Here is a 12,371-nt window from a genome sequence, read left to right on the forward strand (position 1 = left end):
ATTAGTAGAGCCTCTTCCAGAGGCTTTATAAAAAAGGGGTCACTGGAGGGGGTGCCGTTTTTGAGGCCTTGCAGCCTTGCATGTCTACATCGCCTCTTTTCTACCTTCATGCTAGTTGATATTTGATTAAATATAATATTTTGTTGGAGATCACATCTCATTGGAAATTTTAAGCCTTGCTTTGTGGTCTTACAACTTTCAATAATGGTGTTGTGAAGTTCGATGCTTTTCTAATTCTGGATTCTTTGTGTAGGATCTGTTTTTTTCTCTGAAAGGTTTGAGGATCTTGTCTTTACCTGGAGTGTTCTGAAATACAGTGATGTTGTGCCTTGGTGTGGCTATTTAAAAATTCACCATGTTTGGCATTTAGTGGGTCTTTTCAGTCTAAAACTTACTTCTATTCTGTTAAATTTTTGTGTATTCTATCTTTGATAATGTATTCCCTCTTCCATAATTATTTATTTCCTCTCTCTTTCTGGAAACCCTTGTTATCCAGATGGTGAAACTCCTAGACTGGTCCTCTATTTTCTCCTTGCAAATTTTTTTATTTTTATTTTTTACTTATTCAATTTTCAAATTTCCTTAGCTTTTCCATATTTTTTGTTGTACTAACTTCTAGTAGTAATTTCTTAAATTTTTTTTATGTTGTTGGGAATTCTGTTTGTTTACTTTGATTCCTACTTTCAGAGGTTTTTCTTCAAATATCTGATAATTCTTGGCTATCTTTTCATTTTTAAGAATAAGGCACTAGCCCTGGCCAGTGTGGTTCAGCTGGTTGGAGCGTCCTGCACACCAGAAGGTCAGGAACTCAATTCCTGGTCAGGGCACGTGCCTAGGTTGCTGGTTTGCTTCCTGGTCAGGGTGTATATGGAAGTCAGCCAGTTAATGTTTCTCTCTCACATCCATGTTTCTCTCTCTCTCTCTCTCAATCCCTCTCATCCCCTCCCCTCTTCCCCTTCCTCCCTAATTTTTTAAATTAAAAAGATAAGAACAACGAGGCGCTAATACTCAGAGTATGAAGCCCTGGCTCATCAAGTGATGGGCATCACTTCAGGGTGAATTGGTGGCTTGTTAGTTTCCTCAGGGTGGATCCTCCAGTCTCTTGCCTGGAGAGTATAAGCCCAGCATCTCGTGTTTCTGGAGCCAAGTCTGAGAAGAGAGACGGGAAAGGAGAGTAAGTTAGACTTTTATTTGATCCCTTGTCTTCAGCTTGGCACTCCTGCCCTTAGCTCTGACTGGTGCCTGGTTCAGAGGCCCTCTGATTCAACTTGCCCAATCTTCTGCGTGGCAGAATGGGGAAGGGAAAGAGGATGGAGTTCTCTGTTTCTTACTCAGATTTTCAACCAATTCTCCTATTTTAGCCCCTCATATTCTCCTTCATCCAGAGGAGGTACTGGGTTCCTCCAATTTCTGAGCCTATTCTGAGATTCCGTGGTAGGAATCTGCTGCTTTCCACTGCAGGCGTTTGAAGTTATTTATCACTAGTGCGTCTGCTTTCCAGCTTCCAAAATGTTGTTGGCATCGCTCTTTCCGCTGCTGTCTCCTTTCCTATTTTCTTTGTTTTGCTTTTTATCTTTAAGATTTTAAGAAAAAGATCCCTTTGTGTAATTTTAATGATGTCTTATGATAAAATGCATGCAGCATATTCGTGTTTAACCAACACAGTCATCAGCTTTTTCTCGCTCTGCAGATAGCGTCTGTGTAGTTGATTACTGATACTCCTTTACTGTTTTTCAGGCTTCCCTAACACCGGGAATTGTTGAACATACAGATACCCAGATCTGGAGAATTTATGATTTTAGAAGGTCAAGGTTTAGGGCTTAGGAATCTTTGTGTGTGTGTTTGTTTGTTTAACAAATGCCCTGGGTTGTAGCTTGTCTTCAGGCAAGTTTGAAGACTGTTTTAGAAGGGTCTTCTAAACTATTTATTGCCATCTTAAATCTTCAAAGCAAACTCCTGAGACTTCCCTTAATTTTGCTTTTGTATCCAGACTGTGTTTTAGTCTGTTTAGCTTTGGGCTGGATTTCTAAATTAGAATTTGTCTTCTTAATCTGATTAATTCTTTTCTTTAGTCAAATGTTGGCTGGTGGTAATAACTTTGGCTCCTTTTTTTTTTTTTTTTTAAAGATATTATTTATTTATTTTTAGAGAGGGGAAGGGAGGGAGAAAGACAGGGAAACATCAATGTGTGGTTGCCTCTTGCGTGCCCCCTACTGGGGACCTGGCCCACAACCCAGGCATGTACACTGACTGGGAATTGAACCAGTGACCCTTTGGTTGGCAGGCCTGCGCTCGGTCCACTGAGCTACACCAGCCAGGGCTTGACTCCAGTTTTTTAGGCAACATTTCTAAACCCACTGGTTCCTGGGATGTGTGGGTGGGGAGAAAATATTAGTTATGAAGATTGAGCTACTTTCTGCATCATTTCACTGTCCAAATCCAGGAGTCTTAATTTTTTATTTTTATTGTTTTGTAAAATGAGAAATTAACTCAGGCTTTGAAAACAGATGTACTAGTGATCTGCCTTGGATGTATGCCGCATCGTTTTTGGAGATGTTCATGCACCGTGATTGGAAGTTTATTTTTAACTTTGACAGTATGAAAGGGCATATTCTCTTCTTGCGTGTATTTATAGATCCCTAGGCCTAAAAGGAAACTTTCACTGCCATTCTGAAGCATCTGTAAATGAGATGTTTGCAGCTGTGCCTAGGTTTCTGTGATTTGCTTGGAGGTCAGGAGCCAAATAGTGCCTGTCTTAGTAATGTTGTAGAAGCCAGGTGTAGTACCCTAGTTGTCAGTTCTTGGAAGTCTGGTTGTTACTGGCTGTTGACTATTAGCAGTTGGCTATTTTTCTGTACACGTTCCCCCACCTTCCCAATACTTAAGTGCTTTCAGGTTAACAGGTTTTCTCTTTGCTTTAGGGTGTGGTAGGGGATGGGGATGTTTGGTGAGGTCATTCCATATTATCTGTTTAGGATGATTTTCAGACATTTAATTTACAGTTGCTCTGGCATTAGTTGTCTTTTTATGAAGCTGTTCTTTGCAGCAGTAGTTATTTAATTGAACACGAGAATAGACTTCTCATTGTTTGCCATCATTTTAGAAGAGAGGACTTGGCTCCTGGGTTGCCCTGTATCAGGGAATAACCTGTGGTACCTAATATTTACCACATCAAGTAGTATGTGAATAAGTAGTCTCCTGAGTTACGTTTTTAGGGCTTTTAAAAAATGGGGACAAGAGGAAAGAGTCATATTTTGGGGGGAAAAGCCTCATTGTTGGGATGTATACTTATGTTTTTATTACAGAAATTATATTTGAAAGGATTTCATTATGTAGTTATCTTTCTTCTGCCTTCTTCCTTTTCTCTTCCAGGGTTATGTGCTGTTTGTGACTGTGAAAAATCATTTATCTAAAGAGTTTGCCCTGGCTGGTGTGGCTCAGTAGATTGAGTGCTGGCCTGTGAACCAAAGGGTTGCTGGTTCGATTCCCAGTCAGGTCACATGCCTGGGTTGCAGGTCAGATCCCCAGCTGGGGATGTGTGAGAGGCAACCACACATTGATGTTTCTCTCCCTGTCTTTCTCTCTCTCTTTCCCTCTCGCTAAAAATAAATAAATGAAATCTTTTTAAAAAAAGAGTAAAACAACCAGGTTTAGTTGTAGGAGTCACAGAATTTTCAGTTTGAATATTCACAATGGGTATGTGATATTTTATTATTTGTTGGGTCAATCAGATTTGCTGCATAGTAGAGTTGTCCATGATTGAAAAATGCCTGCAGTTGGAAAAATGATTTTTTCCCTCATGGAGCTAACCTTAGAATTTTGATTAATTCCATCGTGATAGAAATCTGTTTCATCAGAGGTTTGACTGAATTGAACTTCAAGGGGGAAATAGCACCTTCTCCACTCAGAGTGCTGTGGATTATTTTCAAACTGTACAAAGCCTTTGGGGGTGAGGAGGCCTTTGTATAACACAAAGGTTACTCTAGTCCGTTTCCTTGTATTTTAAACTAAAAATGATTTAGTGGAGACCCTCTACGGTATTCTGCCCTAAAGCACATGGAGGTGTGTTCATAATTCTGTGTTGACATGAGTTCCTGTGTAATTATGGGAACCTGTTTGACTCCTGCTGTTTGTTGGCCTCCTGGAGTGGCATGTGAATACTCTTAGGTGGCTTCTGGCTCTTCTCCCATGTTGGGGTTCTTTGGCTTAGGAGCTGGATGCCCTAATGCTACTATGGTAACGAGTTCCTACCTCCCCACACTGTGCTGCTTTTCAGGAGCAAAGGTGAAGGGCAGGTGGGCACTCAGGCAGATTACCATCAGGTAACTTTTAACCCTGGAAAGCTTCCAGTTAGTACATAGGTCCTTAGCTGTGCTTAAGCTACGAGATCAAGTGCAGTCTGGGATTAATGAAATAACCGAATGAATTTATGGTTTCCATGAGGTATGACGCTGTTGGTTCATTTAGACTTCTTTGGTATTACAGGCATAATAAATGGAGAAGGATACTACTTTTGGATTAGGAGGATGATCTGCAAGGCCTCAGATTTCATATCCTACCACTCTCCTCACTGTGTTCTAGCTACCCTGGCTTTCTTACTAGTTCTGTAACACATTGAACCCATTCCCATCTTGTTGGCTTTTCACTTGCTGTCCTAGAGCAGCTGGTTTTCTGTCAAACGTGTATGTTCCATCTCTGATACTGTTAGATTTCTTCCGATTTGAACTATGGGATCAGAAGAATTCCAGTGGGGAGAATGTCTGGAATCTTCTCAAGACACAGCTGTCTTCTCTTTAGGATATCTAGAGACAGTAGGAGAGCCATTGGTCCAACGAAGATCTTGAAATGTCTCTTTACCTATTTCTCCTTTTCTTTATATTAGGAAGAGGTATAACAGGATATTAAAGAATCGAATATGTATCTAAAAAAGGAGAGATACTTTTCTTGTTGACATCCCAAATTCCTATTCATATAACTTCTTTTTTTTTAAAATCCTCACATGAGGACATGTTTCCATTGATTTTTTTAGAGTGAGAGGAAGGGAGAGAAACATCAGTTGGTTGCCTCCCATACGCAGCCCAACCAGGGATCAAACACAAAACCTAGGTATGTGCCCCGACCAGGAATTGAACCAGCAGCCTTTTGGTGCACAGAATGACGCTTCTCGCACAGCCAGGGCCATATAACTTATTCTTGTGAGGTGGAGCTGAAGCCTTTGAGACTTTGCTGAGGGGAGGCAGGCTACAGTTTAAGGTCAGTTTTTTTTCCCCTGTAGGATTTTGTTGGGTACTTCGACACTGTAATTTACTCTGTAGTCAAAGCCAAGATTAAAGGAAAGTGTTGTTACCTGAGATCTGTTGGCATGAAAGTAGATAGCATTAAGATTTAGATTTTTTTGGATTTTTTTTCTTTTTAAACTAACTTGCAATTGAAACTTGAGTTTTATAACAGCAGAATGTCATTTGAATAAAGGTCCCAAATTGTTGTGGTAACTAGGAAACCTCTTATTTTAAACATATGAAAAAAGCAACAACCAAGTTGGATTCTTTATTTCTCAGATGCAAAATGCAATCGTCAGTACCTTTGTACTCAGAAGTCTCCTCCTAAAACAGGAATATTTAGATGAAATATTAGGAAATTTAATAGAAAAATAGTTTTGGTCTTTTGAGGAATAGAAGAAAACACTTTTCAAAAGTTCATTTCATGGTTTTATGAAGACATCTCTGAATTCTTTGATAAATTTGACATCAGGAAGATTTGAAATAATGCTCTCTGATCTATATTTAAAAGAAATTGAGCCCTGACTGGTGTAGTCCAGTGGGTTGGGCTTTGTTCTGCTGACCAAAATATTGCCAGTTCAGTTCCCAATCAGGGAACATGCCTAGATTTCAGGCCAGGTCCCCAGTTGGGGGCGTGCAAGAGACAACCAATCACTGTTTCTCTTGCACATTGATGCTTCTCTCCCTCCCTTCCGCTCTCTCTGAAAATAAATAAATAAAATCTTAAAGAAAAAACCCTGTATCTTAAAAAAAAATCCTGCATTCTTTTCCCTCCCTCCCTCCTGTTCCCTCCCTCCCTCCTTTTCCCTCCTTCCCTCCTTTTCTCTCTCTCCCCCTTTCATTCCTCCCTCCCTCCCTCCCTCCCTTCTTTCCTTCCTTCCTTCCTTAAAAAGAAATTGACTCTTGAGGATGCGGAAAGCTTATTGTATCATGGGGTAGATGGAAGGGCTTAAGAAGGGAATGAAAATTGCTGTATTACTGAACTAGAGGCAGTCTCACAATATTTCTGAAAGTCAAGGACTCTGAAGAGCACAGATGGCGAGGTTTGTTGTGCTAATTTAATAGAAAGGAAAGACTAGAAATTCTGTAGCGAACCCTCTTTTTAAGTTTAATCTCAGGAATGTTAGATTCTTAAAATTGCAATAGACAGTGCTCCAGGAGGCCTGAATTTGTCCTTTGACTAAAAATAGTTGGCCACTAAAATTTATTTCTGTCATAAAACCTTATGGACTGTTTTTGGTTCATTTAAAAATTCTTGTTATTTTTCAATTATAGTTGACATACAATGTTATATTAGTTTCAGGTGTATGACATAGTGATTAGACATTTATATACCTTACAAAGTGATCACCCTGATAAATCCAGTACCCATCTGGCTTTGGTTCACTTATTTTTAAGTAAAAGCAGTTCTCAAAGCAGATTCTCTGCATTGAATTAGTGATGGCATGTGTCAATCCTAAATTCATTGTAATAAAGCTTCTTTGGGACTCTCATACAAAGGAAAGTTGTATTAATTTAATTTTACATAAGTTTGGCTTCTTTTGGAAAACAGAACCAATTGTATTCTAACACTTGGATAGAAACTGGAAGTGGGTTGAATTTTAATTTGGAAAAAATAGTAGAGGATTTGTTAAATCCAACCAATTTCCATGGAGACTTCTTTTTCAGTGATTAATGAAGTAGAACGGGATGAGACGACCTAAACTTGACTCCTAACTTTGTAGTTTACTTCTGAGTGAGGTTAGGCGGTCACCCTCACATCATTCAGTTTTGCCCCTTCTCTCTGGTGTGCACGTACGTACTCCCACTCCTGGGGCTTCAGGGTCCTCACCGTAAAATGGACTTGATACCGTCCTACTGCAGTGATGTACCGTTGCATAGTAAATGTCACTGATTGGAGCATGGCATACATGCAGTCTTTATGGAGGCAGAAGAAAGGTTACAAGCCACTGCCAGTAGTCGCCACTAAAGTCAGTCACGTGATGAAAGTGATATATATATATATATATATATTTTTTTTTTTTTGGATGGATCTATTTTGAAATTGGAGTTTGAATTGAACCTACTTTAAGAAGGCATCTGACTTATGCTCAAGATGGAGGTGTAGGTAGACATGCTTTGCCTCCTTGTGCAACGTCGGAGAGAATTACAACTATTTCTCAAAACAAATAACAACCATTGGAAAATGGAGCCATATGGAAGTCCAACAACCAAGGACTTAAATAAGCCACATTCATCCAGATGGGTAGGAGGGGTGGAGTTAGGGGCACCGAGAGGCGCAGAGACACAGTGTGGCACGGAGAGGCGTGCAGCGGCAGGATGGGCAGTCCCATATTCACTGGTGTGGTGGATAAAAATCGGGAGGGATACCTTGGGAGCAAATGATCCCAGCTTCAGGCCAGACCATACAGCTCAGGGTTCCAGCACTGGGAGATAAATCCCCATAACTTCTGGCTATAAAAATCAGTGGAGGTTGGGGCAGCGGAAGAAACTGCCAGATTTTCAGGAAAATTTGTTTAAAGGGCCTGCATGGACTTACGTGGGGAAACCTCTAGAAGCCAGAAAGCCGCATTGTCCCCTCTCTGAGCTCTCCCCCCACGGAGAGCCACAAAGTGGTGAAGCTGTTTGCCCCAACCTGGAGATTACCTAAGGCTCCACCCTACGTGATTTACAGGTGCCTTTTACAGGGAGTCAAAAGCCTCTCTACCTAAAGCACAGGGATGCTGCCAAATTGAGAAGACAAAGAAATGTGGCCCAAGTGAAAGAACAGAACAAACCCCAGAAAAAGAACTAAACAGAACGGAGATAACCTATCAGATGCAGAATTCAAAACACTGGTGATCAGTATGCTTAAAGACCTCAATGAGTACAGTAAAAACAAGGGAAGAAATGAAGGTTACACTAAGTGAAATAAAATCTACAGGAAACCAACAGTGGAAGGGAGGAAGCTGAGAATCAAGTCAACAATTTGGAACACAACGAAGGAAAAAGCATTCAGTTAGAACAGCAAGAAGAAAAAATAATTCAGAAAAAACGAGGACAGGGTTAGGAACCTCTGAGACAACTTTAAACATATCAGTATCTGAATCATAGGGATGGCAGAAGGAGAAAAGGACGGACAAGAAATTGAAAACTCAGTTGAGAAAATAAGGAAAATATCACTAATCTGATGAGGGAAATAGACATACAAGTCCAGGATGCACAGAGAGTCCCAAACAAGATTGACCCAAAGAGGACCACACTAAGACACATCATAATTAAAATGCCAAAGTTTAAAGATAAAGAGAGAATCTTAAAAGCAGCAAGAGAAAAATATTCCCCTACAAAGGAGTCCCCATAAGACTGTCAGCTGATTTCTCAAAAGAAACTTTGCAGGCAAGAAGGGACTGACAAAAAGTATTCAAAGTGATGAAAAGGAAGGACCTACAACCTAGGTTACCCTTTCCAGCAAGGCTATCATTTAGAATGGAAGGGCAGATAAAGTGCTTTCCAGACAAGGTGAAGCTGAAGAAGTTCGTCATCACCAAGCCATTGTTACATGAAATGTGAAAGGGACTTATTTAAGAAAAAGAAGAAAATAAAAACTATGAACATAAAGAGAGCAACAAACTCACAACTGTCAACAACTGAATCTAGAAAAACAAACTAAGCAAACAACCAGAACAGGAACAGAATCATAGATATGGAGATGATTTGGAGGGTTATCAGATGGGAGGGCGAAGGGGGAGAATGGGGGGAAAGGTGCAGGGATTAAGAAGTATAATTGGTAGGGACAAAATAGACAGGGGGATCTCAAGAATAGTATAGGAAGTGGAGAAGCCAAAGAACTTATATGCACAACCCATGGACATGAACTAAGGGGGTGGATTGCTGGAGGGAAGGAGGTTACTGGGTGGAGGTGGGGCAAAGGCGGAAAAAACTGGGACAACTGTAATAGCATAATCAATAAAATATATTTAAAAAACAAAAAAGAAGGCATCTCTAGCTGTGTGATATATTAGAGGTCTGTCGTATTAGAGGTCGTCTTTTGCTCAGTTTTCAATCAGGTTGCTTGTGTTTTCTTATTGTAGAGTTTTAAGACTTTTTGTATATTTTGGCTAACAGTCCTTTATCTGTTGAAAAAGGGTTGACTTCAGAAAAAGATTTCCCGTGCTAAGGATTACTGCTTTGCCTAATAAGTGGCGCTCACTGTCAGGCAGAAGGTTGTTCCTTTAGGTCATTTCTTACTTTACAGCATGTAAGCTGGATCACCTGGGGATATGGGGAGAATTAGGGGCTTGTCTGAATCTCTTTTCCTTTCATTTCCTGGAATGATCAAGGAGATCATTTCAACTGTGGCAATGGCAAAGGTAGAACTGGAAACTCAAAAAAGTCAGGAATGGAGGTGATTGGAATTAGGTGAAAACATCTGTTCCCGAATAGACTATTATTTTCCCTATGTTTCTTGCTAGCTTTTTAAAAGAATGCTGTGGGGGGCTTTGGAGTAGAATAGTCATAGAGAACCCAGAGAATTGAAATAGAAAAAATTTTTTTTCTTCATGTTTTATTTTCAGTTTGTGTCCTGTTCCACTCCCCCCTCCCCCCCCCCCCCCGCTCCACCCCATGATAAATGGTCTGCTTATGAGAATTTACTATTTTGATCAGTTTTAAAAGCCTAGTGTGTTCAATACTTGGCAAAGAAATGCTAGCCTTAGTTTTGAAAGCAGCACCAGAAGGTATTTCCCCTGGAGGGCAGTTAGCTGCTTGTTTCTTGAGTGAGTTCTGACACCATCCCCCTTGGGAACCATGGAGCTAAAGTGCTGTCCAGTTCTTGTGTGGTTGGAGCCAAAAGCCCTGTTGGCCAGCCAGCCTGTAGTGGCCTTACACTGGGAGGAGTTGGCATTTTGAAGACCTTCACAGTCGTGTTTCTGATCAAATCCTACCCACCTATAAAGGTTCTTGGTTTTATAGAACCTTTGAAATATTTGCCTTTTCCTTTCGTGGTTCCCAGGGCATTGAGAGACGTGTTTAAGTGGTTACTCCTTTAATCACAAAGAGATTTTGATCACCCTTTTAAAGAGTTCAGAACCAAACCTCTCCAATGGATTGCCAGACTGGTTGGATCTTTTAGGCTTGGCTTGGTACACATGGTCACCCATCTGTGCTAGGGGCTGCTTGTGGATTTTCCTGGGTCCTAATTTCATTAATGACCTTGCTTGGGAGTAGGTCTTCCATGGGTTAATTAATGAAGTTGAGTACCCTGTCTTGAAACTTTCCTGTCATATGTAAGTTATAGTCTCTGGTAGTCATGGTATTTTGACTTTAATTTTGTTGGGTGTGAAGATCTGGGATTTTGGCCTGGACAGGGTGGCTCAGTTGGTTGGAGTACTATTCACTGAAAAGTCGCTGGTTTAATTCCCAGTCAGGGCACATACATACCCAGGGTTCAGATTTGATCTCTAGTTGGGGCACATGCAGGAGGCAGTTGATCAATGTTTTTCTCTCACGTTGATGTTTCTTTGTTTCTCTTGTTCTCTCTTTCCCCTCACCCTTCCCCTCTCTCTCAAATGAGAATAAAAAATAAGGCTTTAAAAAAAATAAAGAATTGGGATTTCCTTGGGATAGCTTTTTGGGGGTAGCTATTGTTCCTGAGTTTTGGACTCATTCATTCATTCATTCATTCATGCCTCACATGAGGGCATTTTTTCATTGGTTTTAGAGAGGGGGCTGGAGAGAGAGAAACATCGATGTGGGAGAGAAACATCCATTAGTTGCCTCCTGTGCACACTTGGACCGGGGATCAAACCCGAAACCTTTAGGTGTATGGGACTTTGTTCCAACTGGGTCATGTTGGCCAGGGCCTGAGTTTTGGTTTTATCTTTGCCCCCTACGTTAATATCTTAGGGTAAGACAGCTCACTGGCACAATGAGGGTCACCTACACGCTACAGTAGATGGATAGCTCTGTGTGTGTGTGTGTGTGTAAATATATATATATATATATATGTTTTTCTGGTAACTTGATAACTAGCTAAACTCTCACATGGTATTTATGCTGTAACAAGATTCCAGTGATGTGATTATTTCAGGGGCCAGTAATCTATGGCCAATGAGTCAGATATGATCCATGATCTGTTTCTGTATGGCCCATGAACTAAGAATGTTTTTTACATATTTTAAATGTAAAAGTCGAGAGAATGAGACAGGACACAGACTGAGAAAAAATATTTGCAAAATACACACTTGATAAAGGACTGTTAGCCAAAATATACAAAAAGTCTTAAAACTCTACAATAAGAAAACACAAGCAACCTGATTGAAAACTGGGCAAAAGACGAACAGACACCTCACCAGATACACAGGTGGCAAGTAAGCATATGAAAAGATGTTCAGCCTCCTTTGTCATTAGGGAATTGCAGAGTAAAACAATGAGACGCCACTACACACCTATTAGAACTTATGTCCACACAGCGTTATTCATAACTGCTAAAACTGGAAGCAGCCAAGATGTCCTTCAGTAGGTGAATGGATAAATGAACTGTGGTACATCCAGACAATGAAATAGTATTCGGCGCTAAAAAGAAATCAGCTATCAAACCATGAAAATACATGGAAGAAGGTGAAGGAAGACAATTTGAAAAAGCTGCCTATTAAGATTCCAACTATATGACATTTTGGAAAAGGCATATCTGTGGAGACAAAAGATCAGTGGTTGACAGGTCAGGGGGACGGAGGGATGAGCAGAGCACAGGTTATTTTTATGGCAGTGAAACCATTCTGTATGATACTGCAGTTGTGGGTAGTTGTCTATATTCTTTATCCAAACCCACAGGATGTGCAATACCAACAGTGAACCCTAATGTAAAGTATGTACTTTGGGAGATAATGAGGTGTCAATGTAGGTTCCGTTGTAACAGATGTACCACTGCAGGCTGTAGAAAGTGGAGGAGGCTGTGTATGTGTGTGGTGGGAACGGGTATATGAGTGCTGTCTGTACTTTCTGTTGTTTTGCTCTGAACCTAAAATAAATAAAGGTTGTTAATTTGAAAAATGTCAAAACAAAAATAATGTGTGACAGAGACTATATATGGCCTACAAAGCCTAAAATATTTAT

At 40.4% G+C, this 12,371-nt stretch overlaps 1 protein-coding gene across 3 annotated transcripts in view; it reads left to right on the top strand.

Annotated features, from left to right (window-relative positions):
* WIPF2 (WAS/WASL interacting protein family member 2) overlaps positions 1 to 12,371 on the top strand; it is a 42,031-nt gene that overhangs the window by 9,632 nt on the left and 20,028 nt on the right. The gene's annotated exons all lie outside the window — the stretch shown is intronic.

This window comes from Desmodus rotundus, chromosome 9 (assembly GCF_022682495.2).
Source record: "Desmodus rotundus isolate HL8 chromosome 9, HLdesRot8A.1, whole genome shotgun sequence".
NCBI classification, from domain to species: Eukaryota; Metazoa; Chordata; class Mammalia; order Chiroptera; family Phyllostomidae; genus Desmodus; species Desmodus rotundus.